The sequence below is a fragment of the Mirounga leonina genome, unplaced genomic scaffold (assembly GCF_011800145.1).
Source record: "Mirounga leonina isolate KUSES-001 unplaced genomic scaffold, KU_Mleo_1.0 Mir_173, whole genome shotgun sequence".
Lineage (NCBI taxonomy): Eukaryota > Metazoa > Chordata > Mammalia > Carnivora > Phocidae > Mirounga > Mirounga leonina.
In genome coordinates this window covers 41,231,214-41,237,488 of record NW_023270447.1, presented here as the reverse complement: position 1 = coordinate 41,237,488, position 6,275 = coordinate 41,231,214, and positions in this window count along the sequence as shown.

Genomic DNA, 6,275 nt, shown 5'->3' with positions numbered 1-6,275 from the left:
TCAAAGTTTTAGTAGAAATTTAATGATATCAACATAACCATGAAGAAAAAAACAGTTCCCAAGAAAACTTCTCTGGTCCAGGGGTTTGTACATATGCATTTTCATGTAGAAAGCACACTGGATGCGTTGAGAATCCTCTGGGGCTGAGAATGGATATGCCTGCAGAAATCATACACCTGATACTTCAACAGCATCTCCTGTTTTGAGATTTAAAACATCATCCACAACAACAACAACAGCAGCAAACTTTCCTATTTTGTTTTTTGTTAGCTACATGTGAATAAAAAAGTCTTACCCAGTCATTATAACTGGGAAGTTACTTTCTCCTTTGTGCTTCCTAAAGAGGCTCTTACAAATTTCCACTGAAGTTGTCTCTTTCTTGTTTTTGCAGAAGTAGAAAACAAATGTCTGGTTTTTGTTTTGTTTTTTTAAGAATTAAAGTTGGTGAAGAATTTAAATTTCAGGACTTTCCCTACATTTTTAAAAAGTGTAACTTTGTCGAAAATGAATTCCAATTCCGTTTAACTTCCTCTGGTCACCAGGCATAGTGCAAAATTACTAGATGACCATTTTGAAACAATTATTCATGTTCAATATTGGGCATGTAGACAAAGTGGTCCTAATCTTGAGATCGCACATTTGGAGAACACACTCAAAGTCTGCACAGTATCTCTTGTTGATGATCTCATAATCACAACTGGAAAATACGGTAGGGAAGGGGGGTAAATAGCATGTGGGGCTTTGCGACGTTAGATAGGGTAGCATGTCTTGTAGGCTTCCTCTTGCAGAAGGCATTTGAGTTCAGGCCCAAAAGAGGTGAGAAAGAGCAATCTGTAGATTGCAGAGAACAAGTCAGTCTTTGTACACAACCTTAAATTAGTTCTTTAAGATGCTTTTCCAGAAGAGCAAAGGTGGGTTGAAGACTACGCATTTTTTTGTGGTACCAAATCATCTTAATTAGCAGTTCTTGAGAATACTGTCCCCTCACCAATATATGTGTTTTCATGTTTTAAAAATATTACTAATTTATTCAGGAAAAAAAAACCCAACCTCAATGTTATTTTAAATGGAACATACATTTAAAAATTGGTGATACTGAATTCTTTTTCATACTTTTTCCCCTCTCTCTTTTGTGAATTACTTACAGTTCTTCTTACATTTCTTTTAGGACATTTCTCTTTTTTATTGATATGTAAGAATTGTGTACATACTAAGAATTGAAGTATTTTTCTTATATTCTGCAAAAATATTTTTAAAATCATTCAATTATCTAGCAAGAGGTAGTCCTGTGATTTTTAAACTTTATGTTATTTTCCTACTTAAAGAACTTTTTGAGTTTTGTGTAGCCAAATACATTAATTTTTTCCCTAAAAATTTGAATTTGTATCTCTTCCTAGAAAGTTTTTCTTGGTTTCAAGAGAAGAAAAACATATTCCCCTAAAGCATTTATGGGTTCATTAAAAATGCATTTATCTTTAATTCACCTAGAATTTACTTTGGTGAATGATAGGATACAATAATACCTCTCTGGATATCTTTACCAGGTATCTTAGCTGTTTAATAAGTTGGCAAATATCACCTTTAACATACAGTAAAAATTTATATTCACCTAGTTTATTTCTGATTTTCTCTTCTGTTCTTTTTTGACTTATATGTGTTCCCGAACTGAACTGGTACCACAGTTTTAAAAAATGTATGGCTTTATAATATACTTTTAAATTTGGTAGAATAAGTCTGCAGTGATTTTTCTTTTTTTTCCTTAAAGCAAAATTCCAAGTACTTTGGCATTTATAGCTTGAGAAATAAAAAGTAGAAATAAGATAGCTCTTGATCTAGGAAGTGAAGCTGTGTGTTAGTTGACACTCTGACCAGGTCATGGTCATTGATAAAGAAGAGAGTAAGTCAAGCATAGTACCTGAATTGTAGTGACCATTAATTTTGAAGACTAATGAAGGCAACATCAGGAAGACTTTTCTGTGTTCTCTCTTCTTTATTTTTCTGCTCTTAATACATTTTTTCGTTATTGGAAATTATCCTGATACAGGTTGGAAACTGCTGAAAACAGTGAATTCTTACGAGCTTTGTTATTCTAAACCAAATCAGCCGGATGGCAAACCCCATTGTATCTGAGATAACCCAGGTGAATCTTCAGGTGCTCAACAACTTTTAGGGACCTGCCGAATTTCCTGTATTTCTGGGCAGCATTAGCAATTAGAGGAGCTGAAGTTCATGTGTTTTATCAGCTGAAACTGATTTTGGTTTGAATTTATTTGGACTGTGAACTATTTTAATCAGGACAATACAGCTAGCACATAGTAGGACTCTGAACATGAAATGGCAATTTTATTGATAGGGAGTTTCTTAGAGAAGGGGTAGTGTAGTAAGATTAAATAGCTTTAGCTAAAAATAGGTTTATTTTAACAGATTAGATTATGACCTCTATCTCCGCTTTTCGGTGATCGGCAATTTAGGACTACCTGGTGACTTATTGAAAGTGTCTTTCGTTGATTTTCAAGTCTGCCTCTTTCAAACCAGGGGGAAATTCTCAAGTTCTTCCTTTGCAGTTTTTTGGGTTTGACATGACTCTTAAAAACATAGGAATAGTGTCTGAGCTGATAATGGAGTTAAATTAACTCACAGGTAGACGTAATTCACATACCACACAAGTCACCCATCTGAAATGGGTAGCGCAGTAGTTTTTAGTGTATACACAGAGTTGTGCAAAGGACAACACAATTTTAGAACATTTTCATCATTCCAGACGAAATCTGTATTCGACAGCACTCATCCCCCCCCCCCCCCCACCTCCTAACTGTCTCAGCCCTAAAACACCACTAATCTGCCACTTTCTGTCTCTATGGATTTGACTGTTGGGGACTTCTCATGTAAATGGAATCAATCATAGGGACGTCTGGGTGGCTCAGTCGGGCATCTGCCTTTGGCTCAGGTCATGGTCCCAGGGTACTGGGATCGAGTCCCACATTGGGCTCCTTGCTACGGGGAGTCTGCTTCTCCCTCTCCCTCTGCTGCTCCCCCTGCTTGTGCTTGCTCTCACTCTCTCTGTCTCTGTCTCTGTCTCTGATAGATAAATAAATAAACTCTTAAAAAAAATAAATGGAATCATATAGGGTCTTCTGTGACTGGCTGCTAACACTTAGCATGTTTTCTTTCATTCTATTTTATTATTAAAATATAGTTGGCATTTTCTTTTTAAAAATAGTTTTTATTCATTTATTTTTGACAAATAATTGTCAAATATTTAAGGTGAACAACACGATGTTTTGATAGACACATACATTGTGAAATGATTACCACATTCAAATTAATTAACACATCCACCACCTCCCATAGTCACAATTTTTTTGTGTGTATGTGGTGAGAACACTTGGGATTTATTCCATTTGTGAATTTCAAATATACGATACATTATTATTAACTATAGTCACCAAGCCATACATCAGGTCTCCTGAACTTATTCATCTTGTAACAGAAGTCTTGTACCCTTTGACCAGCCTCTCCCCATTTCTTTCCCCCACCCTGCCACTCCTAGCCCCTGATAACCACCATTCTACTCTGTTACCCTGAGTCTGACTTCAAAAAAAAATTTTTTTAAGATTCCACATATAAGTGATAACCATACGATATTAGTCTTTCTCTGTCTAGCTTATTTTACGTATTTAATGTCCTCCAGGTTCAGCTGTGTTGTTGCAAATGGCAGGATTTCTTTCTTTCTCATGGCTGAATAATAGTCCATTGTATATCTATATACATACCTCTTTGAGATACTGATTTTGTTTCTTTTAGGTATATACCCAAAAGTCGGATTGCTGGATCATACGGTAGTTCTATTTTTGGTTTTTTAAAAACTGAGATATAATTGACATACAACATCATGTTAGTTTAAGGTGTACAATGTGTTAGTTTGATTCACTTATATATTGCAATATGATTACCACTGTAGTGTTAGCTAGACCCCTCTATCACATCATATAATTCTTTCTTTCTTGTGGTGAGAACAATTAAGATCTAGTCTTTTAGCAACTTTGGAGTTTAATCTACAGTATTGTTGACTGTAATCATTACGTTGTGCATTAGATCTCTAGAAATACTTATCCACTAGTTGCAAGGTTGTAACCTTAAACATTTCTCCAATTCTCCCACCCCCTAGCCCCTGGTAACCACCATCTACTCTCTGTTTTTATGAGCTCAGCTTTTTTAGATTCCACATATAAGTGATATCAAAACAGTATTTATATTTCTGTATCTGACTTATCTCAGCATAATGCTTTCAAAGTCCATCCATGTTGTGGCAAATGGCAGAATTTCCTTCTTTCTCATAGCTGAATAATGTTCCATTGTATGTATGTGTATACCACATCTTCTTTATCCACTCATCCACTGATGAACACTTAGGTTAGTTTCCATATCTTGGCTATTCTGAATAATGCTGCAGTGAACATGGCGTGCAAATATCCCTTTGAGATACTGATTTCAATTCATTTGGATATATACCCAGGAGTGGGATTGCTAGATCTTATGGCAGTTCAATTTTTAATTTTTTTTGAGGAAATTCCATACTGTTTTCTGTAATGGCTGTACCATTTTACATACCCACCAACAGTGTTATAAACGTTCTTTTTTCTACATATTCTTGCCAGCATTTGTTATCTCTTGTCTTTTTGATAAATAGCCATCCTAATAGGTATGAGGTGATATACCCTTGTGGTTTTGATTTGTTTTTCCCTGATGATGAATGATGTTGAACATCTTTTCATGTATCTATTGGCCATTTGTATGACTTCTTTGGCAAAGTATCTATTCAGGTCCTTTGCCCATTTTTAAATTGGATTATTTACTTTTTGCTACTGTATTGTATGATTCTTGATATATTTTGGATATTAACCCCTTATTAGACATATGGTTTGCAGATGTTTTCTCCCATTTTGTAGGTTGCTTTTTCAATTTATTGCTCCCTTTGCTGTGCAGAAGCTCTTTAGTTTAATGTAGTTCCACTTCTTTATCTTAGTGTTTGTTGCCTGGGCTTTTGGTGTCTGATCCAGGAAACCATTTCCAAGGCCCATGTCAAAGATCTTTTTCTGTATGTTTTCTTTGAGGAGTTTTGTTATTTTAGGTCTTATATTTAAGTTTTTGATCCATTTCAAGTTATTTTTTGTGAGTGGTGTAAGATAGGGATCTGATTTCTTGTGCTATCTTGGTGATATTTAAAAATACATGCTCCGGGGGCGCCTGGATGGCTCAGCCGTTAAGCGTCTGCCTTTGGCTCAGGTCATGATCCTGGGGTCCTGGGATCGAGCCCCACATTGGGCTCCCTGATCAGTGGGGCGCCTGCTTCTCCCTTTCCCACTCCCCCTGCTTGTGTTCTGCTCTCGCTGTCTCTCTCTGAAAATAAATAAATAAAATCTTTAAAAAAATAAAAATAAAAATACATGCTCCCTTACCTTCAGCACTGTTTTAAAAACAGAATGCTGGGTTTCGTTCCTGATGAATTGTGAAAACTTCTCCTGCAATTTCTATTTTGTCCTCTCCACTTTTCTATTCACGTTATCCTGTGGATCTATGTCTTCCTGAACAATGAGTCAGAAAGTGATTCTAGTGTCACTGGTATGAATTTCAGTCCAGAAATTTGGGTGCAACAATTATCTCCTGTGATGGTTAATTTTATGTATCAACTTGACTGGCCACGGGGTTCTCAGGTATTTGGTTTTTCTGGGTGTGCCTGTGAGGGTGTTTCTGGATGAGATTAACATGAGAATCAGTATTGCCCTCCCCAGTGTGGATGGGCCTTATCCAATCAGGCAGAGGCATGAATAGAACAAAAAAGGCTGAATAAAAGAGAATTCACTCTCTCTGTCTTCAAGTGAGGGCGCTGATTTTCTCCTGTTTTGAAACTTGGGCTTCATTCTTGGAATTTCAATTCTCCTACCTCTCCAGTTTGTTGACCACAAATTTTGGGACTGCTCAGCCTCCGTATTCACGTGAGCCAATTCCTTGTAATAAATCACCCCTCCCCCACCCCATTCTCAATATATGGATGGATGGATGGATAGATAGATGGATTGATGGATGGATACATAGATCTGTTGGTTCTGTTCTCTGGAAAACCCAGATTAATTTTCTTTCTTTTTTTAAGGTTTTACTTATTTGTCAGAGAGAGAGAGAGAGAGAGCACATGCATGAGAGCACACAAGCTGGGGGAGTGGCAGGCAGAGGGAGAAGCAGTCTCCCTGCTGAGCAAGGGGCCCCATGTGGGACTC